Here is a 25,062-nt window from a genome sequence, read left to right as displayed (position 1 = left end):
TGTGAAGTTATCCACTTTGGTAGGAAAAACAGAAAAGCAGAGTATTTTTGAAATGGTGAGAGATTGGGAAATGTTGTTGTTCAGAGGGACCTGGGTGTCCTTGTAAACGAATCATGGAAAGTTAAGCAAGCAATTAGGAAAGCAAATGGTATGTTGGCCTTTATTCCAAGAGGATTTGAGTATAGCAGTAAAGACTTCTTACTGCAATTATATAGGACCCTGGTGAGACCATTCCTGAAGTATTGTGTACAGTTTTGATCTCCTTACCTCAAGAAGGATATACTTACCATAGAGGGAGTGCAACGAAGGTTCACAACACTGGTTCCTGGGCTGGGTTGATTGTCCTATGAGGAGAGATTGAGTAGACTAGGCCTATATGCTGTAGAATTTATAAGAATGAGAGGTGACCTCATTGAAACATACACAATTCTTACAGGGCTTGACTGGTTGGATGCAGGGAGGGTGTTTCCCCTGGCTGGGGGAGTCTAGATCCAGGGGTAACAGTCTCAGAGTAAGGTGTTGGCCATTTAGGGCTGAGATGAGGAGACATTTCTTCACTCAGAGGGTGGTGCATCTTTGGAATTCTCTACCCCAGGGGGCTATGGAAGCTCAGTCATTGACTATATTCAAGACAGAGATCGATAGATTTTTGAATATTAAAGGAATCAATTATGTTCTTATGATATGGGGATAGTGCAGGAAAGTGGAGATGAGATAGACGATCAGCCATGATCTTATTGAATGGTGGAACAGGTTTGATGGGCCAAATGGATTATTCCTGCTCCTATTTCTTATGTTCTTATATGTAAACCACATCTGACCCTCTGGATCCGGCTCCAGACGCCCGCTGCGTGTTCGAGTCCGGTTGTGGTGACAGCGGCTCAGGGTCGCTCCGGCTGGTTTTATATCAGGGCAGTGTTTGAGGGAGGGGCTGTTCAGCGGTGGTGTGATAATAACTTTCAGAATTAAATTTAATAGATTAAAGAGCTCTTTTTCTGTTACTTTCGATTTACACTCTGCCCAGTTTTATATACGAACAGTTAACAATGTTTAAGCGATGTGGTGTGTTGATTGTTTGTGCAGTAACTCTGTCACCCAGTGTGAGCCTGAAATATAACCACCCAGCCTGGGCTCGAACCTATCCAAGGGGTACTTTGTTGCCGGTTACCTCAATTGCTGAGAGTGATGGTGCTAATAACGCCAAGGTCACGCGATCAATCCCCGTCCGGGTCATCAGAATATTTTCAGCAATTTACGGTTTTTCATGAAATTTAAAATACAAACTTTATAAGGAAACAAATCCACACCGAATCTCAATGGGGAATTATTTGGATGAACATCCATTGCACCTTCGACCCCGGGGCGTAGAGACTCATAGACCATGGAATTATAGATTGATACGACACAGAAGGAGGTCATTCGGCCAATCAAGTCAGCGCTGGCACATTGAAAGAGCTCTCCAATCAGTCCCGCTCCCCTGCTCTTTCCCCACAGCCCTGGAAATTTCTCCTTTTCAATAGTAAACCAATTCTCTTTTGAAAGTTACTATTGAATCTGCTTCCACTGCCCTTTCAGGCAGCACATTCCCGATCACAATAACTTGCAGCATAAAAAAATTCTCCTCATCTCCCCTCTGGTTCTTTTTCCGGTTATCTTCAATTAGTTTCCTCTGGTTACCGACCCTCCTGCCACTGGATTCTCCTTATTTTGAAAACCTCAATTAAATTTCCTCTTAACCTTCTGAGGAAAAGAATCCCAGCTTCTCCAGTCTCTGCATATACCTGAAGTCCCTCATCCCTGGGCCCACTCTGTGAGACGCCAAACTGAGGATCTCGCTCTGCGTGGCCGTCTCTCTCTCTCTTTGTCTCTGTCTCTCTCTTTGTCTCCTTCTCTCTCTATGTCCGTCTCTTCTGTCTCCTTCTAACTCTGTTCACAGCTCGACTGTTGCTCTGACAGATTTTGTATTTGTATTTGTTAGTTCTCCTTAGTAGAGTTGTGAGTATCTTTGCCTGTCACGAGAGAGACCGGGCTTCATATTCCCCGATGGAAAGGATGCATTTTAACATCCACAATTTTAAACCTTTGGGATGTTCCTTGGAATAGTTAACAGAGAAAATGAATAGGGGACACAGATTTAAGATTTTTGGCAAGAGATATAGGGGGGATGTGAGGGAAAACTTTTTTACGCAGCGAGTGGTGAGGACCTGGAATTCACTGCCGACGGAAGTAGTGGAAGCGGAGACACTCAGTTTTCAAGGGAAGGCTGGATAGGCACTTGAGGGAAATAAACTTGCAGGGATACTGGGATAGAGCGGGGGAATGGGGCTGATTGGATTGCTCTACAGAGAGCCAGCACAGACTCGATGGGCCGAATGCCCTCATTCTGTGCCGTGTGACTCTGTGACACTATGATTCTATTACCTGCATTTGTAGACTGCGGTTCTCTTCTGTGATGTTCTAACGACAGCTCACGGAGCAGAGTTTCCGCAGTGTAGTGGTTATCACATTCACCTAACACACGAAAGGTCCCATTAGAGACCGGGCGGAAACATTTTGTAAAATATTCCCCATTAAAATTGAATCAATATGAAAAAGTTGAAATAATTTTGTGATTAAATATTAATAAAATAAAATATCTCATAAAACACGTGTATTTTCTCTGTACAATTCTGGGCCATGAGCAGCAGTAGAATTGTATTCAATCACAATCTGTAGCCTCCTAGCCCGGCAGATCCCTCACTCTACCATTACCGTCAAACCAGGGGACCAAACCTGGTTCAGTGAGATGTGTGGAAGAGCAGGCCAGGAGCGGCACCAGGCGCACCTAAAAATGAGACCATTCCAAACTGGTGAAGCTGGATATGGAACCAAGGCGGGCCAATGCAGCTGAGATACAGATTATCCAGGATCTAATTGAATGAAGGAACAGGGCTGAGGGGCTGAAGGGCCTCCTCATGTTGCTATTCGTCTGTCACCATTAAGAAAATGTTACGAAACGGTTTTTTCGGATCCCAGTGGATGATCTCATACTCACCGACATTGCAGCCAGTGCTACAGTTTATCCCATGATCTTGCAGCCAAAATGCACATTTTGAAAACCTGGAAAAGTTAAAACACCGTCCTTGGGTGGGCTCGAACCACCAGCCTTTCGGTTAACAACCGAACGCGCTAACCGATTGCGCCACAGAGACCGGTTCCAAAATTATTTACAACATATACTAAAGCCGGAGATTACCGAGATAAAACCTCAGGTCACGGAGAGCAAGATAGTAACTGTCCAAACTGTGGTTCACTGTCCAAACTCTGTTTACTTGTGCAAATTAAAGAAATGTAACATTTATTGTCGGAACATGGAAATAGTCGCTGAAAGAAAATCCGTTAAACAAACTGATGTGAAAACCCGCTTTGAGCCATTAGATCGGTTCATCGACCAATGGTGACGATGAGATATTAACATGGTGTCTGGGTTTCTCACAACTGTTGGAATCTTCCCACGAGTTCTTTTGCTGTTGTATTTGTTCATCAATGTGCAGATCAGATATACACGTGGTCGCTTCACTGTGAGCCCTGGGAACCAGATACACCAGAGCACAGGCCAATGATGGGACTCTGCCCTGTCTGCTCTATATGGGGGTCAGTAGAAACTGAATGAGAACAACGAACCTACCACAGCCCGTAAAGCCGAAACAGCTTAGTTGGGCAAGCGTTAGATTGATCATCCCAGGTTTCGGCAAGTTTTAGTTACTTTTTGTCTCCTTCACTATAAGGGGAGCGAATCAGGAGAGATTTTTCGTACCCGAACCCGCGTTTCACTAAAGGAATGAGCGTGAAACCACGTCTGAGCCGGGGATTCGGCTCCAGCCGCCGGCTGGGGGTTGGAATCCAGTCGGGGTCCCACCGGCTGTTTTTATACCGGGACTGAGGGAGGGGCTGTTCAGCGGTGGTGCAATAATAATTTTTAGAATGAGGTTTGTTAAACTAAAGAGCTCTTTCTCTGTTACTTTTGATTTACACTCTGCCCAGTTGTATATACGAACAGTTAACAATGTTTAAGCGATGTGGTCTGTTCAATGTTTGTGCAGTAACTCGGTCACCCAGTGTGAGCCTGAACGATAATTCCCCAGCCTGGGTTCAAGCCTGGTCAATAAGAGCTTTGTGGCCGGTTAGCTCAGTTGGTGTGAAAGCGTGGTGCTAATAACGCCAAACTCGCGGGTTCGATCCCCGTATAAACCATCAGAATGTTTTCATTATATTACGCAATTTCTAAATATTTTAAATACAAACTTTATAAGTAAACCAATCCACACAGAATCTCACGGGGGCTTTATTTGGATTAACATCCATTGCACCTTTACCACCGGGGCTGAGAGACACATCTTTCTGTTTATTTGTGTTTCTGGGTTTGCTGATGAACGTTGAACAGTCGGCCTGTTCCCGATAATGGTCACAGGCAGGTAAGAGACAGACAGAGCGGCTCTGACCCCGCGAGATAGGCAACAGGCTTCAGTTCAGGACAAATGCCTCAATGAAATGTTCGCCGGCACCGAGAGAGACAACATCCAGAGAAAAACACAGAAGGAAATCGATCAATCTAAAACGTTATAAATATTTCCCGTGCTTGATGTCTCTCTATTCAATCGCCAAACTTTCAGTGCCGGAGAAATAATTCCAGTTTAAATCGTTCAGTTCGAGAATGGCAGCGGAAAGAAACTCAAATGAACTGAAAACTGCCGAATCCCGGGATTGAATCCGGGACCATTATTAAACCTGTGGAGAGAAAAACAGAGTTAACGTTTCAGGTCGATGACCGTTCGTCTGACGTTAACTCTGTTTCTCTCTCTGCAGATGCTGCCTGTCCTGCTGAGTATTTCCAGCAGTTTCTGTTTTTATTTCAAATTTCCAGCATCCGCAGTATTTTGCTTTTGTACTTTTATAAATCTTCAAGTCGCTCCTCCCCACTGAGCTATTGCGGCTACGGAGCAACCTACCGTGCGTCATCCTCTCGGAGGGAAAGGGAAGGGTTTGTGTCATGAACCCGCTGCGTTTACATCAAGCATCTAATTCACCTGCAGGCTGGAGGAGCAGAGGAAGCTGGAGGGAAAGAAGTGATAGGAGCAGAAGGAGAAGACATTGGAAACTGGCAGAATCTTGTGTCTGTCTGTTGTTTCAAATGATGCAGGACAGCCCTGCCTGGATTTGAAGTTTTCCCAGGAGCTGCATTGTTCGGTGCGTGCATTTTAGTCATGGCAACATGTCCATCAGGAGCTTGAGGTAATATTTCACCTCACTGTACATTTCAAGTGGATGCCTACCCACACTTGGTGCTGTGGTTGCGCGAACATGTCTTTTGTTATTGTTAGTGCACAAGTGCAGTACAACGAAATGTATGCTTGCGGCTCGAGAGTGTATGTCTTAATCTAAATGTACACTCTCGGGAGCCGCAAGCCTACATTTCGTTGTACTGCACTTGTGCACTTACAATGACAATAAAAGTTGATTTGATTTGATTTTTGATTTTGATTTGTGTTTTCACCTAAAATGTAATTTTGTACAAACAGTTTGCCTGGCGCGAAAGAGTTAAAAAGGGGACTTAGACTGAAATGGACGGGGTTGCTGCGGTATGTGAAATATGGTGACGATCTATGGTTATTATCCGAGGCGATACTGCAGGATCCTTTAAAGATCACCCGCGGATCCACTGAAACTAGCCGAATGTGCAGCTTTGAGAGGGGCTTTCGGCACCGTCAGGGCAGGAAGCGGGAGTGAGGGAGGGACACTGTCACCTGTGCTGTGTTTGAGTCTGTGCAGAAATATACAGAGAAAATATACGGGTTCGTTGAGATTTTTACTTGTATTGATAATTAACCACAAAATCAGTTCTTCCATATTTTTATATTAATTCAATTTTAATGGGGAAGGTATTCATAATGTTTCCGCCCGGTATCGAACCGGGGACTATTTCGTGCGCGAGGGGAATATGACAGTCACTACACTGCAGAAACTCTACCGCCGTTGATTATAGCAAGAGCATCACAGAAGTGAAATGTGGTTTACAAATGCAGGTCCGCGATTAACTTTTGTTTTCATACACTTTATTATCTGAATTTCATTAAACTCTGTAAAAAGATGAACAATTGTTCTAATTGATGAATCGGCTTTCTGTTTCAAACTGAAGGAAATCCTAACATGGTCACCGAGTGACAGGCAAAACTTTTTTAAGTGTTTTGTCTTTTGCTTGTGATGAATTGTCATCAGTTCTCATTTTACAGACGATATTTGAGGAGTTGGTTAAAAATGTTCAGTGTTTATCACACCGGGAATCTGGTGCAGCCGTTGTTCAGTTTAACAGGGACCGACAATTGTCGCCGCTTTTACACAGGGGAGGAAACTCGCCCCTGGAGGTTCACCGGGAGCAAGTTCCAAAATAATTCATCCCGCCCTGGAGCGGAACCGGGGGCATTTCGCGTGTAAGGCGAGCGTGATAATTGCTGCAGCCCCGAAACCTCTGCTCAGTTTGTCAGCCGCGAGTCAGAAGGATGTGGTAAGGGAGAAGGTGACCCGCTGACTCACCTCTCTCTCTGCACTGATTGAGATTGTGTCGCTTCTCCGTCAAACAACATCACTTCTGTCCCACACTGAAGGCTCTCAATCCTTCTCCTCCGCTCGCTTTCTATTCAAGTAATTGGACAATGAATCAGTAATAAGTTTCCCTCGGGATTTTGCTGGTGGATTTACTGATAAACCGGGGAATTGAGAGGAAACTGGAGCACAGGCAGGGTCCTTGCGACAGACCAGTCCGGCTAGCCCAGTCGGTGGAGTGTCGGATACTTCATCCCCACGGCGGGGAGTTTGCGTTTTAAATTTTGGGCTGATTTTAAAGCCGATTCCCAGCTCGGTCAATGAGTGTTTCATATAAATGTTGTTCAACAAATTAAGAAAATCTCTCCTTGATTCCGGAATCTTGTCTCTCTCCAGCCGCTCGCTGCTAAAGATTGAACAGACTTTAATTTCACCTTGGCTCGGGGTCAGTGCGGCTCAGTGGGACTTCGGCCCGTCTCTCCCTTCACAACCCATCAGGGCCGAGAAAACAACGGGGAATTTTACACACGTGTTGTGTTCTGTAACTTTTTATAAACACTTCAGTGTATTTCACTCTGTGTCCAAGACTGTGAGGTCTTCCCTGGTGTGTCAGCTTCCGGTGTTTATAAACACTTCAGATTTCCTGATAATGTTGTTGAATTGCATTTTTTGAAAGAGTCATTGACCGAGAGGTGCCGGGGGATTTAGAGCTGGGGATCGGCTGTGAAACCAGACCAATAATTTGAAACACAAACCGCCCCTGAGATTAAGAGTCTCAGGCTCTACCGACTGAGCTAGCCGGGCCGGTCTGACCCCACGCACTGCTTGTGTTACAAACCATGAACCAGTTTCCCCTCAATTCCCAGCTTTACCAGTAAATCGGCCAACAAAAGCCCGAGAGAACCTTATTACTGATACTTTATCCAATCACTTTAATATGTGTTTTCTGGTGAGCAACACTTCTGCCGCTGGAAAATGTTCTCCTTATTTACTTTATTAAAACTCTTCATGATATTGAACACGTTTACAAAATCTCCCCTTATCTTCTCTGCTCTGAGGAGAACAGCCTCTTCTTCTCCACTACTCCACGGAACTGAAGTCCCGCATCCGTCCTAAAGCGCAGTGCCCGAATTACACACAATACTCCAAAGGGTTGGTATAACTTCCTTCCTTTTGCCCTCTATGCCTCTGTCTGTAAAGCCCAGGATCCCGTTTGCTTTTCTAACACAAGACAAAATGCTGCGGATGCTGGAAGTTTGAAATAAAAACAGAAATTGATGGAAATGCTCAGCAGCTGTGAATGGCAGGTGAGTTGGAGAAAAGAGAATTAATTTGTAAAAAAGCAAATTGGCTTCAGAACTCTGCGTGAGGCTCCTGTGGGGTAATGGTGCGCACTCTGGACTTTGAATGCAGTGATCCGAGTTTAAATCTCGGTTGTAAAATTTGGACAAATTAAAGTAATTTTGATGGCAGCTGTGTGATTGGCTGCTCAGCAGCGGGAAGTGTCGAAGCTGAAGGTATGGATGAGAAAAGGCCGGGCCAAAATGGAATGGTGGAGATAAAATTGTCCAGTTTTTCCAATATTGCTGCTGGGCGAGGTTTACAAGTAGCCTTGAGGGGGCAGCGATATATCGCCATTGTGGTGCTGGTCCCCGACACAAACTCCGTTCCCCAGCCACCGACTTCATCCCAATCCCTGGCCACTGAGGCTGAACCAGGCAGCTTGCAACCTTGATGCTGTATTAGAACTCAGGTCTCCAGATCATCATGAAGTCGGTGGTTGAGGAACAGAGTTTGTGGCGGGACCAGCACTGCAATGGCGATACATCGCTGCCCCCTCAAGGCAAACCTCTCCCACCAGCAAGCACTGGACAATTTTCTCCCCACCATTCCACCTTTCCTCTGGATTACAAGTCGAGTAACATAATCACTGTGCCGCCAAACCCTGTAATTCACTGATTGAAGAATCGTTAATGAGCAGCGCAGTGTGAACCAGGTAGAGTCAGTTAGAACAGGGAATCCGGAGTGAGACTGTCGGTATCTGTTGAGTTTGAGTCTGTGAAGAATGGTCCGGGCCCAAGTAATATACGAGCTCTATGCGATATTTTATTTATATTTAATTACAAGATGAATTTTTCCATTTTCACATTTGTTCTATTTTAATGATGACGATTCCTATCCAGTTTCGAACCAGGAACCATTTTCGAACATAATCTTTCCCGCCCGGGATTGAATCAGGGACTTTTCGCGTGTGAGGCCAACGTGATAACCACTACACTATCGAAACCTCTGTTCAGAACTGTTTAGCGAGAAGGTGAAATGCTGAATCCCAGATTCTGGATTAATTTCCTTTCACTAACATTTCTCTGACTGAAACTGCACAAGTCAAAAATGTTCCTTTGACAATCATTAAACTTTCGAATTTCCGCGTCGCCCCTGAATCTTCTGAATCATAACCTCCAGTTTGCCACTCAATCAATGTCCCTTTGCATTTCCCTGCTCCCATCCACACTAATTACTGTACCAGCGTTGATCAGTGACAATAGATACTCAAAGTGATCAGGCTATGCGAGCTCAGTTGGTAGCACGATCGTGGGACCGGGGCCCACGTTGGCCGAAGGTTTTTGTTAAACTCTTTGTTTGTTGCTTTCACGGTAAGGCATCATGAATTAACCGATAGTTTTCTTTGGCTCAATGAAAGAAATGCTAACTGAGGGATAGTCGACAGTTCAATAACTTATACTGTTGCCCATATCTCATTTTACACACTGTGCTTTAGGAGTCTGTTTTAAATTGTTCATTGCTGATGACACCAGGAATCTGGGGCAATATTTGTCAAATTGAACAGGACCGGTTATTTCCACCGTGATCAGAAAATAGAAACAGTTGCGAACTAAAATCCCATGGTGCTGACATTCAGATTAAATGCAGTCAGCTTTGAAATAAAGTGAAAACATTTTACAGTGAAAAGATTTGTAAGTATTTGTGCCTTTAATTAAAGTTTGTGGCGTATGATTCACACTCATGTCTCTTCTTCCTCTGTTGAATAAGAAAGGAGGGGCTTGACGTTGACCAGACTGCACTGTGCCTGATATTTGTGAGCTCATCCTTTATACTGAGCGGTTTCTCGCTCGTTGCTCGATGTCAGCTTTAGCTCAGCGGTTACTTCGCAATAGACGCGTTCCTGTCACCGCGGGTGCTATCTGGCGTTTTTTTATTGTCATGTTCAATCCCCTTCTTCAACACCGAAGCACATGGTAGCCGTGATTTTAATTTAGCAGAGTGATATTTTTCGAGGACACCCTTAAATGATTCAATAACCTGGTCTTATCAGTGAGTGTGACCCGGGTTCGATTCCCGGTTAGGGAAATAACTTTGACATCACCGTTTTTAATTAATTAAAGTGAAGATATTTAAGTAAATAATTAACATGCAACTAATGTGAAAAAATAAGAAATGTTTTAATCACCATTAATTAACTTTTTTGCAGAATGAAAACTATTCTAATATGGTGACTGAGGGACAGTCGAAAGTTCAGTCATTTATTTTGCTCTTTTCATGTGCTGAACTTTTAACTCATCTCATTTTATACATTGGAATTTACGAGAGTGGTTTAAAATGTTCATTGCTTGTAAGAGCAGGGATCTGAGACAAATTTGTTAAATTTAACAGGACCGGATTTTTCACAGAAAAAATATTCCCTGACACAATGTTTTCAGACCGAACACTGACCGATCGTTCTTAGACCCAAAGTGGATGATCTGACACTTGCCCACATTGAACTCCATTAATCGCAGTTCAGGGGAGAATTAATAGAGGTGATCGTAATTATGGGGAAACAGTTTCCACTGGCAGGAGGGTCAGCGAGGCTATGGGGTAAGAGCAGTGGAGTGGGACTAATTGGATAGCTCTTTCAAAGACTCTACATCAATTGCTCATTTTAATCTGCGATTGATAGATTTTTGTTAACCAAAGGTAATAAGGGTTGATTCAAGTCAGTGAGACTCTTTATAATTGTTTCAATCATCATTAATCAACCCATAACATTGTGTTGCTCACTGCAGGAATTGCTAACCAGTTTACTGGGCGACAGACAAACTGTAATAACTTATTATAGAACCATAGAATCAGCCAGCACAGAAGGAGGCCATTCGGCCCATAGTGCCTGTGCTGGCTCTTTGAAAGAGCGATCCAATTATTCCCACTCCCCTGCTCTTTTCCCAAAGCCCTGCAAGTGTTTCTTTTTCAATTTATTTCCCTTTTGAAAGTTAATATTGAATCTGCTTCCACCACCCTGTCTGGCAGAAAAATATTGATATTAATGATATCCACGTCCCATTTCACATAGTAATTTCCTGCTTTGCATGTCATGAAATTTTATCCCTTCTGATTTTACACACTCTAATTTAGGAGTTTGCTTAAAAATGTTCGGTGCTTGTGACATCAGCCATTGTTAGATTTAAAAGGATTGCAGCCACTTTCCTTGGAAATCTCTGCCCCAAAGTGCTGTTGATGCTCAATAGTTGAGTATATTCAGGGCAGAGATCGATAGATTCTGGGACTGTAGTGGAATCAAGGGACATGTGGATAGGCAGGAAAGTGGAGTTAAGGTCGATGATCAGCCATTATCTGATTGAATGGCGGAGCAGGCTCGGGGCCATATGGCCTACTCCTGCTCCTAATTATTTCATTTTTATGTCCTTTCACAGGAGAGCAAACCCGCCCCTGGACCTGCAAGAGGAGCAAGATCCAACAAAATGATTCCGCGTACCTGATAGCTCCTACACTGCGGAAACGTCTCCACTTTCAGTACCAGGTCAGATGGAAATGTTAAGCGAGCAGGTGAACCACTGAATCCCACTTTTGAGGGATGCCCCAAAGCGTTTCACAGTGGCGTCAAAAGAAATGAGTTGCACTTAGTAATTAAAGATAAGCAAAGTGAGAAGTGGGATTTGAACGCACGCTTTCAGAAGGGTCTGCGATTTGAACGCAGCGCCATAGATCTCCCGACCAGCCTGACTGTTGGAAAGCTCACTTGCAAGTTCTCACTTCCGGATTTAGAAAGTTTCAGTCCGGGTGCTTGTTCAATGTTGCTCGGAGGCTCAGTGACTGGGATATAATCTCCCCCGGGTTTTCCTGAGCCTGTGCTCGGTGTATGGGGAGGTTTGGCCCGGGTCCCTGGGATGGACAATAACAACCTGAGCACTGGAGCTGGGGAAGAGCGAGTAATTAATGGGTTTGTCTCCGTGCCTGAAATGCGACTTAGATCTGTTGGTGTTAACCAAGGCCGGGGCTCCGAGATATTGCATTTTGTTCAAGTTTAATCAGAGGAATATCCGCAGTCAGGAGCTGAAAAGGACCAAGAGCTGAAAAAACAAAAGAAAAAAGATAAGAAATATTAGCAATTGTGATAAACTCTTTAAAGTGTTTTCTGGTAGTTTAGTGGTTTAATTGTTTTACTCACCATTCATTAACCGACAGCGTTGATTTTGCAGGATGAAAGAAATGCTCACACTGAGGGACAGTCAAAACTTCAATAACTTAACTTTAATAATTTGCGAAACTTTATTCATTGATGAAATTTTATCACCTATCTGATTTTACACACTGTATATTAATTTACTGTACGTAAATAATATTCTTGACCATAATGTTTCCGCCCGGGATCGAACCGGGGATCTTTCGCGTGTAAAGCGAACGTGATAACCGCTACACTACGGAAACCATTGATGCACGCCGCTTCCAGAAAAATCTGTTCAGGGAGAAGGTGAAATGCTGACGCCCAGATTCTGACTTAATTTCCCATCACTAACATTCTCTGAACAAAACTGTACACTTCAACAATGTTCCTTTCTGTAGTGTATGTGCCTTTACGTCAGAACTACTTTTTACAGCTCCTGTATGCTGTAGTACCGGCAGTGACCACACCGGTATATAAGCTTTGCGCATGCCTCTATACCCCAGTCTAGAGTTTACCCTCCTCCAGTAAAGACCTGTTATTTGTTAATGTACAGCATCCGTGTGATTATGTATCCACTGAACCACGGATCTAACAGCGGCGATGAGTGTCGATTCGAATCTACCTGCAACATAAAAGAAAAAAAAAAGTAGTCGAGGTCAGGAACACGGGCGTCGACCACGAGCAACCGCCCAGCAGTCAGGCAGAGATCCAACTTCACTGGGGAGGCTGTGGAGAGCCGGGATTGGTTCCCCAGCCACAACGAGCAGTAAGAGACCGGCGACAGGTCCACAGCATCCAGAGCAGACCCTTCCTGAGCAGTGGCAGCTGGAGCCGACCGACGGCAGAGAGCCGAGCAGCGTCGACGGGGTAAGACAGAGGGTGAAGAGCGCAGGGCGCAGCCGCGGGTTGAGCACCGAGCGGCGTCGAGGAAAAGTACTGCAAACCAGAAAGAGAGAGGGTAAGAAACAGCCGGGTTCTAGACTGAGCGGCGTCGAAAAATATCAAAAGAAGAACACGCAGAGCACAGCCAGGGATCACGGGCTGATCAGGGTCCATGGGGCGAAGCAAGGGGAGATGCCATTGAGCCGCGGAGAAGCACGAAGAGCGCAGGAGACGCCATTCAGCCGCAGAGAAGCAGGGACAGCACAAGGGACGCCATTGAGCCATGGAGAAGAAGGAAGAGTGCGAGAGACGCCATTTTGAGAAGCCGCAGCGGAGAAGAAGGGCGAGCGCGGGAAGGAAGGAAAGCGCGGGAGATGCCGTTTTGTGCCAGCGGAGAAGGAGGGGAAGCACGGGAGGCGCCATTGGTGATAGTTAATGCACAACCAAGGATGCCGAAGAGTGGCAGTATCTCTATGTTCGACAATGAAGTCGAAGATTGGGCGACATATGTGGAACGTATTGAGGTGTACTGCAGGGCGAATGAAGTGCCAGATGCTAATAAAGCGCTGGTTCTGTTAAATTCCATGGGTGCAAAAACTTATGGGTTACTGCGAAATCTAATTACCCCAGACAAGCCGGTAAACAAGAATTTTGAAAGCATAGTAGACATCCTACAGGACCACTTAAACCCCACACCACTGCTGATAGCAGAACGATTTAAGTTCCATAAAAGGAACCAACACAAAGACGAAAGCAATGCTGAGTACCTAACGGAAGTGCGCAAGCTATCGAAATACTGCCAGTTTGGAGCGGGACTAGCAGACACGTTAAGGGACAAGTTTGTGTGTGGGCTAAAAAGTAACGGGACCCAGAAATGGCTTCTATCAGAAAAGGACCTTACGCTGGACAAAGCTTTCAGTATGGCAGTATCACATGAAGCAGCCACAAGGGGCGCTGCAGAGATACAATGGAGACCACAAGAATATGGCAACAATGAAATGACCTTTGGAACAGGGAAGTGCTATCGCTGCGGCAGAACAGCACATGACCAGAAAGATTGTTGGTTCAAGGACCAAGTGTGCAGACAGTGTGGGAAAGCAGGACACATAGCAAGAGTCTGCAGGTCTGGGAAGAAAACCAACAGTAAGAAATCTCCACAGGAGAAGTACAAAAAGGTATACCAGGTGATGGACAGTGGTTCAGACGAACAGAAAAGTGACACACACTCCGGAAGCAAGGAGCTGGGTTGTCTGAAACTACATAATGTAACCGAAATGGAGGATCACCAGACTATCTGGGTTACACTCAAGATAGACGGAGTCCAAGTGGAAATGGAATTGGACACAGGGTCAGCTCTAACAGTCATAAATCAAAGAGACTACAAGCGGCTATTTTCACACATACCCTTGAAAGCTACAGAGATTGTCTTGAAGATGTATACGGGGCAAAAAGTCTACCCCAAAGGAAAAATAAGGGTGAAAGTGACATATAAAGGCCAGGAAATACCTAAAATGGATATATATGTATTGCCAAATGGAGGACCACCACTGCTACGACGTGAATGGATCCGGAAGATACAATTAGATTGGCATTCCATACAGGCACTGAAAGTTGAGGCCAAAAAGGATGACGACGTCACACCTGGACGACTGTCAAAAATGCTAACTGACGCAAAAGAAGTGTTCCAGGAGGGACTAGGAACACTAAAAGGAATAACAGCAACGATTAAAATAGAGGAAAATGCAAGCCCAAAGTTTCTGAAGGCCACACCAGTGCCTTATGCGATCAGACCAGCTGTTGAAGCAGAGCTGGAAGGGTTGGAACGTTCAGGAGTACTGTCCAAAGTGGACTGGAGCGAGTGGGCTACACCCATCGTTCCTGTAATGAAGAGGTCATTGAGTAATACGCCTGGGGAACCAAAGAAGGTCTGCATCTGTGGGGATTTTAAGGTGACAGTGAACCCAGTCCTTCACATGGTGCAATATCCGCTTCCACGAATTGAGGATATTTTCGCCTCGCTATCTGAGGTAAACGTTTCACCAAAATTGATCTAGCCCAGGCGTACTTGCAAATGGAGGTAGAAGAAGCTTCGAAACATTACCTTACGATCAACACTCATAAAGGTCTCTATCAATACAACCGGCTGGTGTTTGGAGTAGCCTCAGCGCCGGCTATCTGGCAAAAGGCGATGGATCAGGTCCTGCAAGGGTTTCCAGGGACCCAGTGTTATTTGGACGACATCTTGGTCACGGGCGAAAATTACGGTGATCACCTCGCTAACTTGGAGAAGGTGCTCACCAGATTAAAGGAGTATGGGCTACGAGCTAATCGCCACAAGTGCGAGTTGTTCCAGAAATAGATCTCGTATTGCGGCCACGTCATCAATGAAGAGGTGTTACATAAGTCCCCTGACAAGATTGAGGCAGTAGTCAAGGCTCCAGCACCGGAAAATGTGTCACAACTGAGGTCGTTCCTCGGGCTGGTAAACTATTACCACAAGTTCTTACCAAATTTGTCTACACCCGCTGAACACCCTACTGCAAACAGGGGTACCATGGAGGTGGGATGACGAATGTAGACGAGCTTTCCAGAAGTGTAAAGAATTGATCATATCAAAACAGGTGTTGGCCCATTTCAACCCAGCACTACCAATTCGTTTGGCATGTGATGCATCACCCTACAGCATTGGAGTGGTGCTGTCGCACAAATTCCCAGATGGGTTGGAGAGGCCAGTAGCCTTTGCGACTCGGTCACTAATCTCAGCCGAGCGCAACTACGCCCAGATTGACAGGGAGGCCCTCAGCCTAGTATTGGAAGTAAAAAAATTCAACCGCTATCTGCATGGGCAGAAGTTCACCTTGCTGACTGACCACCAACCACTTGTTTCCAACTTTAATCCTAAGAAGGACGTGCCAGTAATGACTGCACAGCAGTTACAAAGATGGTCCCTGTTTCTAGGGGCGAATCAATATGAAATAGAATATAAAGGCATGAAACAGCATGGGAATGCTGATGGGCTATCGCGCCTGCCACTGCCTACTGTGGAGGAAGCACCAGCAGTGGACCCTATCAAGATATTTTATTCGTCGATAATTGAACAATTGCCAGTAACAAACGCAGATATAGAGAAGGAGACCCGCAATGATCCGATGCTGTCACGGGTATATGAATTGACGGTGAGGGGATGGCCAACACATGGCAACTCACTGTTTCCAGCATTCTCATCCAGAAGAGAACAGCTGTCAGTTTGCCAGGGGACAGTAATGTGTGGATCTAGAGTGGTGATTCCACCAAGTTAAGGGAGAGAGTGCTAAATGAGCTACATGAAGGTCATCTGGGGGGAGTGAAAATGAAAAGCCTTGCCAGGGCTTAAGTGTGGTGGCCGGGAATCGATCAACAAATCGAAGACCTAACTAAGAGCTGCTTAGGATGCCAGAAGGTCCAAAATGCACCACCACGTGCCCCTCTACACCCATGGGAGTGGCCCTACTCTCCATGGCAACGGGTGCACATTGATTTCGCTGGTCCATTCATGGACTCAATGATCTTAATAGCAGTGGATGCTCATTCAAAGTGGCCTGAGGTGATAAAGATGTCTTCAACCACTACAAAGAAAATGATTGCAGTCCTACGGACCATATTTGCCAGAAACGGTTTGCCAGGGCAGATCTGCTCTGATAATGGACCACAGTTTGTGGCCGACGAGTTCCAAAAATTCATGAAAAGAAATGGGGTAAGGCATTACACATCTGCCCCGTATCATCCAGCCACCAATGGATTGGCTGAGAGGTTCATACAAACCTTTAAGAAGGCGATAAAGGCCATGTGCGATGAGGAAATTCCACTACAGCATAAGATGGACAATTTCTTATTAGCCTACCGAAACGCGACACATGCAGTTACCAACCAGACCCCGGCCATGATGTTCTTTAACCGAAGGTTGAGATCTCGTCTGGACTTGCTCAGACCAAATGTGCGAAGAAATGTTGAGGACAAACAATTCCAGCACATCAATGAGAAGCCGACAAGGAGCTTCAATGTAGGGCAACCAGTCTTGGCCCATGACTATCGAACAGAGAAGTGGCAACCCGGAACGATATGTACAAGGCAGGGGCCATTAATGTACACAGTGGATGTCGGGGAGAACATTGTGAGACGCCACGTCGATCAGATCTTAGCGTCACAGGAATGCATCAACCCAATGTCTCGAGTACCTGGGGATGAACCCAACATACCGGTAGCATCTACTTCAGACCCAGTAGCAGTGGAACCCGATGAACTACCCAATGAAAAGGGGTCAGAATCGCCTCTGCACCAAGAACAAGAACCTCTGGAAAGGCGCTATCCCGAAAGGGTCAGGAAGCCGCCCCAAAGACTGAATCTATAAATGGACTTTTGTTATTTGATGTACATGTAAAAATGTAATTGTTATTTGAATATTAAGGGGGTATTATTAATCTAAAAGGGGGGGAATTGTAGTGTATGTGCCTTTAAGTCAGAACTACTTTTTACAGCTCCTGTATACTGTAGTACCGGCAGTGACCACACCGGTATATAAGCTTTGCGCATGCCTCTGTACCCCAGTCTAGAGATTATCCTCCTTCAGTAAAGACCTGTTATTTGTTAATGTACAGCATCCGTGTGATTATTTATCCACTGAACCACGGATCGAACACTTTCTAACTCATTAAAATCCCGAAATGTCATCCTTCGAATCTTCTGAATCTGATGCCTCTAATTTTGCCAACTCATTCAATGTCCCTTTGCAATTTTCTGCTCCCATCCACACTACTTATTCTGCCACTAACTTAGTGTCGTTAAACTTGGTAATATATGCCTATAGAAGACTTTGGGATTACCTTTTATGTTAGCTGCCATTCTATTCTCAGACCCTCTCTTTGCCCCTCTTATTTTCCTTTTCACTTCTCCTCTGGACTTTCTATATTGAACCAGATTCTCAGATATATTAGGATAGTTGAAGGCCCCATTATCACTGCTCTATAGTTCATAGTCATAGAGTCATAACGGCACAGAAGGAGGCCATTCGGCCCATCGAGTTCGTGCTGGTGTTCTTTCGAGCAATCCAGTCAGTCCCATTCCCCCGCTCTATCCCCGTAGCCCGGTATGTTTATTTCCCTCAAGTGCCTATCCATTATCCACTTGTAAACAGTGTGTGTCTCCATTTCCACCACTTCTGTCGGCAGCGAATTCCAGGTCCTCAACACTCGCTGCGTAAAAAATGTTTTCCCAACGTTCCCCCTGTATCTCTTACCCAAACCTTAAATCTGTGGCCCCTAGCCCTTTTAACATCAACTAGTCGGAACAGCCTTTCCCCGTCTAGCCTATTCAAACTCATGATAATGTTGTCCACCTCTATCAACTCACCCCTCAACCTCCTTTGTCTTAAAATACACCTGTGCCGCGCCTTGGGACGTTTTACTATGTTAAGGGCGCTATATAAATAGAAGTTGTCGTTGTTGGAATGAAAACAAATGCAGCTTCTCCAACCTGTCCTTATAGCTAAGGTCCCCCATCCCCAGAACCATTCTGGTAAATCTCCTCTGCACCCTCTCAATGGCCTTCACATCCTTCCTAAAGTGTGGTGACCAGAACTGGATGCAATACTCCAGTTGTGGCCTAACCAGCGCTTTATAAAGGTTCAGCATAACTTCTCTACTTTTGTACTCAATACCTCTATTTATGAAGTCTTATCCTATATGTTTGTTAATCACTCTATCCATATGTCCTGCCACCTTCAAGGACCTATGCACATTAACTCCCAGGTTCCTCTTTCACTGCACACTCTTTAAAACTGCCATTACGTGTGTATTGCCTCTCGCTGTTCCTTCTGCCAAACTGCATCACCTCACACCTCTCTGTATTAAATTCCATCTGCCATTTTTCTGCCCATTCTGCTACCCTTTCTATGCCCTGCTGCAGTCTATTGGTATCACCTTCACTGTTTGTTACACCCCCAAGTTTGGTGTCGTCGGCAAATTTAGAAATTATACTCTGTATTCCAATATCCAGGTAATTTATAAATATCACAAAAGCAATGGCCCCAGCACTGACCCTTAGGAAACACCATTGTCTACCATCCTCCAGTGTGAAAAACAGCCATTTACCACAACTCGCTGTTTTCTAGCCTTAAGCCAATTCCTTATCCAAGCTGCCACTGACCCACCTATTCCAACAGACTCAATTTTATTAACCAGCCTTCTATGTGGTATTTTAATCAAACGCCTTCCTAAAATCCATGTCGGCACCATCCAATGCATTTCCTTCTGTGCAGACTTCAGCGAACATCCCCATTGCTGGCCTTATTTTGGAGGGAAGGTAATTGATGAAGCAGCTGAAGATGGTTGGGCCTAGGACACTGCCCTGTCTAGGCCTCTGGTGATTTTGAACTCCTTGCAATCTTCTCTGCTCTAAGGAGAACAACCCCAGCTTCTCCATGGAACTGAAGTACCTCATCCCCCGAAACATGCTTGTAAATCTTTTCTGCCTTCACATCCTTCCTAAAATCTTGTGCCCAGAATCCTCCAGCTGTGGCCTAACCAATGATGTATAAAGGTTAGTATTACTTCCTTGCTTTTGTACTCTATGGCTCTATTAATAAAGCCAAGAATACCGTACGCTTTTTAACAGTCTTCTCAGCTTGTCCCGCCACGTTCAAAGATAGATAAATACACCCCCAGGCCTCTCTGTTCCTGCACAGGATTTAAAATTGCACCATTTAGTTCATATTTCCTCAGTTGAATCTTCCTACCAAAATGGATCACTTCACACTTCTCTGTGTTAAATTACACCTGCTGTGTCTCTGCCCATTTCACCACTCTGTAGATACCCTCATGAACTCTGTTACTTTCCGTTTCATTATTTACTACATTTCTGAGTTTCCTGCCATTTGCAAACTTTGAAATTCTGCCCAGTATATCCAAGTCCAGGTCATTAATATAAATCAAAAAGTGCAGCGGTCCAAATATCGACCTGTGGGGAACAGCACTTTATACTTCCCTCCAGTCTGAAAAATAACCGTTCACCGCTATTTACAAATCGTACTCGTTCTATAAACACCCATTTTATATATAAACACCAGACCCATATACACAACAACAACTTGCATTTATATAGCGCCTTTAAAGTAGTGAAACGTTCCAAGGCGCTTCACAGGAGCGATTATCAGACAGAATTTGACACTGAGACACATAAGGAGATATTAGGACAGGTGACCAAAAGCTTGGTCAAAGTGGTAGATTTTAAGGAGCGTCTTAAAGGAGGAAAGAGAGGCGGAGATGTTTAGGGAGGGAATTCCAGAGCTTAGGGCCTCGGCTCACACCCACAGTTTATATTGTTACACAGCCTTGTTTGCAGTTCCGAATATTGTTTCCCACCTCAAATTTAATTGTTGTTCAGAGCAGTTTCCCAGTTTATTTCCCTGTGATGTGATGATTGTGCGGGCTCGGAGTGTGTAATTGGATTTGCTGCAGTCCGCGGGCAGCAGGCGGTGAAAGTGGGCGTGAGACGGTGAGTGACAGGTGAGCGCTGCTTCCAATGCTGTCTGACACCCGGGGGACTCGAGTGGGCGGGGATTTTAAAGCCCGTTCATTACTCCAAGGCAGGAGAAATGAAACAGTGTTTGTGAAACGTGTATATATACAAACATCCCTGTTTGCAGTGTGGAGCTCGTGGCGCAACGGTACCATGTCTGACTCCAGCTCAGAACGCTGCGTGTTCAAATCACGTCGAGGTCACTGTCCTTTTGGATAATCCCGGAGTTAATATTTTCTTTGCTGTTTCACAATAACCAGATCCTTGCTCTAAAGTCTGTCTCACTGTTTCCCCAATGTCAGGGAGAGAAGCGCCTGATGCCTTCATGTATTTAATTTTACTATTCACAAATACAGTTATTCGTTCAAAATCAACCTGCAGGTGGCCACACATAGAATAAAGAGAGCCAGAGAGACAGACAGAATCGGGAAACACCGGGAAATAGGCAAGAGATATTGACAAGCAGAAGTTTCCGAGACCAGAACCTGTCATCATTGATGAAGAACTGGAGCCTGTCCCAAAAACTATCAGCACCGAGCTGGATATACTGGGTTTATAAAGATTGCCAGCTCACCTGTCCTCTCTCGGCACTTGCTTCTACCCATAGCCCTGAATAAAGAAGGTAATGACCCGGGGAGTGGATTACCTGAAGAAACTGAAGATGAGAACTCTACTTCTCAGATTGCTGGAAAGATGCCGTAGTTTTGTGTCTAAAAGCGCTTTGCGATCAGAACATTGCCTGAAGCACTGTGGTTCATGAAAGGGCTTTTGATGCTTGATTTTCTTACACACCTTGGAATTCAGGAGAACTGGTTCATGGTTTGCAGAACAAGTTAAACCCCTGGAGCTGAGCCACCAGGCGCCTCACTGCAATCAGCGACAAAGATGTTTAAAGTGATCAGACTCGGCGAGCTCAGTCGCCAGAGTGTAAGACTCTTAATTTCAGTGTTCGTTAGTTCGAGCCCCACGTTGGGCGAAAGCATTTCATTAAACGTTTATGTTGCTTTCACGGGAAAGCATCATTAATTAACCAATAACCTTCTTTTGCACAATGAAAGAAATGCTATCTGAGGTAGAGTCGATAGTTCAAGAATTTGTACCGTTGCCCATATCTCATTATATACACTGTGCTTTAGGAGTCTGGTTTAAAAATGTGCATTGCTGATGGCACCAGGAATCTGGGGAGCTTTGGTCAAATTTAACAGGACCGGTTATTTCTACCGTGCACAGAAAATAGAATCAGTAGTGAACATAAATACCATTGTGCTGAATTTCAGATTCAACGCGATCAGCTTTGAAATAAAGTGAAGTAATTTCACAGTGAAAAGATTTGGAAGTAAGTGTTACTCGTATTTGCGCTTTTAATTAAAGTTTGTGGTGTCTGACTCTCTTTCACGTCTCTGAAAAAGAAAGGAGGGGCTTGACGTTGACCAGACTTCACGGGCCCTGATATCTGTGAGCTCATCCTTTATATTGAGTTGTTTCCCACTTTTTGCTTGTTGTCAGCTTTAGCTCAGCGGTTGCATCGCTAGCAACTGTTTAAATTTAAGCATTGTCTTACCGCGGGCGCTGTCTAATGTTTGTATTGTCAGTGTTAATCCCCTTTTACATCGAAACACATTGTAACCGTGATTTTAATTTGGCAGTGTGAAATTTTTCTCGGACAACTTTAAACGATTCATAACCGATTCCTTTCAACACTGCGACCCGGGTTCGATTCCCAGTTAGGGAATTAATTTTGATATCACCGTTTTTAATTAATTAATGCGAAGTAATTTTATTAAATGAATAACATGCATCTAATGTGATAAAATAACAAAAGATTTAATAACCATTATTGAACCAATAACTTTCTTTTGCAGAATGAAATATATTAAAATATGGTTACTGAGGGACAGTTGACATACAGTGAATTATTTTGCTCTTGCATGTGCTGAACTTTTAACCCATATCTCATTTTACACATCGTATTTTAGGAGAATGCTTTCGAATGTTCATTGCTTTTGAGAGCAAGGATCTGGGGCAACTTCTGTTAAATTAAACAGGGCTGGCTATTTCACAGAAAAAAAATATTCTCTGCCAATGTTTTCAGATCATAGACTGACCGATCTTTCTTAGTGGATGACTTGACATTTGCCCACATTGACCTCCATTAATCACATTTCAGGGGAGATTTAAGAGAGTTGTTCAAAATTATGGGGGAAACAGTTTCCACTGGCAGGAGTGTCAGCAAGGCTATGGGGGAAGAGCAGCGGAGTGGGACTATTTGGATAGCTCTTTCAAGGTACAACATCAATTGTTCATTTTAATCTGCGATTGAGAGATTTTTGTTAACCAAAGGTATTTAGGGATAATTCAAGTCAGTCAGACCCTTTATAATTGTTTCAATCATCATTAATCAACCCACAACATTGTGTTGCTCACTGCAGGAATTAATAACAAGTTTACTGGGTGACAGACAAACAGCGATAACTTATTATAGAATCATAGAATCAGACAGAACAGAAGGAGGCCATTCGGCCCATAGTGCCTGTGCCTCTTTGAAAGAGCGATCCAATAATTCCCACTGCCCTGCTCTTTTCCCAAAGCCCTTTCTTTTTCAATTTCCTCCCCCTTTGAAAGTTAAAATTTAATCTGCTTCCACCACCATGTCAGGCAGAAAATATTGACATTAATATTATCCGAGGCCCATTTCACACAGGCTTTGCATGTCATGAATTTTTTCCCTTCTCATTTTACACACTTTATTTTAGCAGTTTGCTCTGCAAACCATGAACCAGGTTCTCCTGAATTCCAAGGTGTGTAAGGAAATCTAGCTCACCTGTCAGTCACTGTCTCTGGCCCGTTTTCACCACCTGCTGCCGGCGGACTGCAGCAAATCCAGTTACACACACCGAGCCCCCACAATCATCACATCACAGGGAAATAAACTGGGAAACTGCTCAAAATACACAACAGGTCGAGCAGCTTCTGAACAACAATTAAACTTGCGGTGTATGGACAATATTCAGAACTGTGAACCAGGCCGTGTAAAAATAAAAACAGTGTCATAGAATCATAGATTCAACATTAACTTTCAAAAGGGAAATGTAGTTGAAAAAGAAACACTTGCAGGGCTATGGGGAAAGAGCAGGGCAGTGGGACTCATTGAATAGTTCTTTCAAAGAGCCGGCACAGGCACGATGGGGCTTAATGGGCTCCTTCTGTGCTGTCTGATTCTACAAAAATGTTACTAAAGTTTGACTATCACCTGGAAAACATGCTAGCATTCCCTTCAGTGTGCAACAAAAAGCAGTGGGTCGATTAAGAGAATTATTAAGTGTTTAACAGACTTGAATTATTTTATTAAGCAGTTTTGTAAGAACCAATGGGTCGCGGCGATGAGAGCGCCGAATCCTAACCACTAGACCACCAGGGAACACTTGTACAAACTGCAATATCTCGCAGATCCTTGCTCGCTTACTACCAGCAGATCAAAACCGTATTTTAGTTTTGGTCACCTTACCTGTTGAAGGATATACTTGCCTTAGATGGGGTGTGAGAAGGTTCACTAGACTGATTCCTGCAATGAGAGGGCTGTCCTATGAGGAGCGATTGAGTAGATTGGGCCTATACTCTCTGGGGTTTTGAAGAACGAGAGGTGATCTCATTAAATCATACAATCATACAGCTACTTATGCAACTGCCTTTTGAAAACCACAATTGAATCTGTCTCCAGCACCCTTTCAGGCAGTGCATTCCAGATCCTACGATCGATAACCGTAAACCAAGTCTGACAGTGGCACAATAATTAGTGAGGATAGGAGCAGAAAATTGCAAAGGGACATTGATTGAGTGGGAAAACTGGAGGCATCTGATTCAGAAGATTCGGGGGCAACGTGGAAATTCGAGAGTTTAATGACTTTGAAAGGAACATTTTTGACTTGTGCAGTTTCGGTCAGAGAAATGTTAGTGAAAGGAAATAAATCCAGAATCTGGAATTCAGCATTTCACCTTCTCGCTGAACAGTTCTTTCTGGATGTTTAGCTAAGCAGAGGTTTCCATAGTGTAGTGGTTTATCATGTTCACCTCACAGGCGAAAAGTCTCCGGCTCGATCCTGGGGGGAAACATTATGTTCTAGAAATGGTGCCCGGTACAAACTGAAAATAAACCTTTCCTATTGCAATTTAATAAATATGGACAATGGAAGAAAACATATTGTAATTTAATATGAATAAATTAAAATATCTCATAGAGCCTGTACATTATCTGATCCCGGACCATTCTTCACAGACTCAACCACAGCACAGATACTGACAGTGTTCCTCCCTCAATCCCGTTTCCTGCCCTGATTGTGCAGAAAGCCCCTCTCAAAGCTGCACATTCGACTGGTTTCAGTGGATCCGCGGGAGATCTTTAAAGGATCCTGCAGCGTCGCCTCAGATAATAATCATAGATCGTCACCATATTTCAGACACCGCATCAACCCAGTCCATTTCAGTCGAAGGCGTCGTAATTTCCACCAAGTAACCTCACTAGCACTGTAAATTAATTTTTATAAGTGTGGAACCTCATTCCTTCAGATATAAATTGTTGTTGAAGATTTTTT

General features: G+C 44.3%; 2 non-coding genes across 2 annotated transcripts; both read right to left on the bottom strand.

Moving 5' to 3' along the window:
* Positions 1–3,117: 3,117 nt before the first annotated feature.
* trnan-guu (transfer RNA asparagine (anticodon GUU)) lies at positions 3,118–3,191 on the bottom strand. Its single transcript has one exon. It is a non-coding gene; the product is annotated as a tRNA-Asn (tRNA).
* A 9,039-nt stretch (positions 3,192–12,230) lies between these two features.
* trnav-uac (transfer RNA valine (anticodon UAC)) lies at positions 12,231–12,303 on the bottom strand. The gene has a single exon. It is a non-coding gene; the product is annotated as a tRNA-Val (tRNA).
* Between the last annotated feature and the right edge of the window lie 12,759 nt (positions 12,304–25,062).

The sequence above is a fragment of the Somniosus microcephalus genome, unplaced genomic scaffold, assembly GCF_052327205.1.
Source record: "Somniosus microcephalus isolate GS21.2 unplaced genomic scaffold, FLI_Smic_1.0 unresolved_chr4, whole genome shotgun sequence".
Lineage (NCBI taxonomy): Eukaryota > Metazoa > Chordata > Chondrichthyes > Squaliformes > Somniosidae > Somniosus > Somniosus microcephalus.
This window is presented reverse-complemented; position numbering and strand designations above follow the sequence as displayed.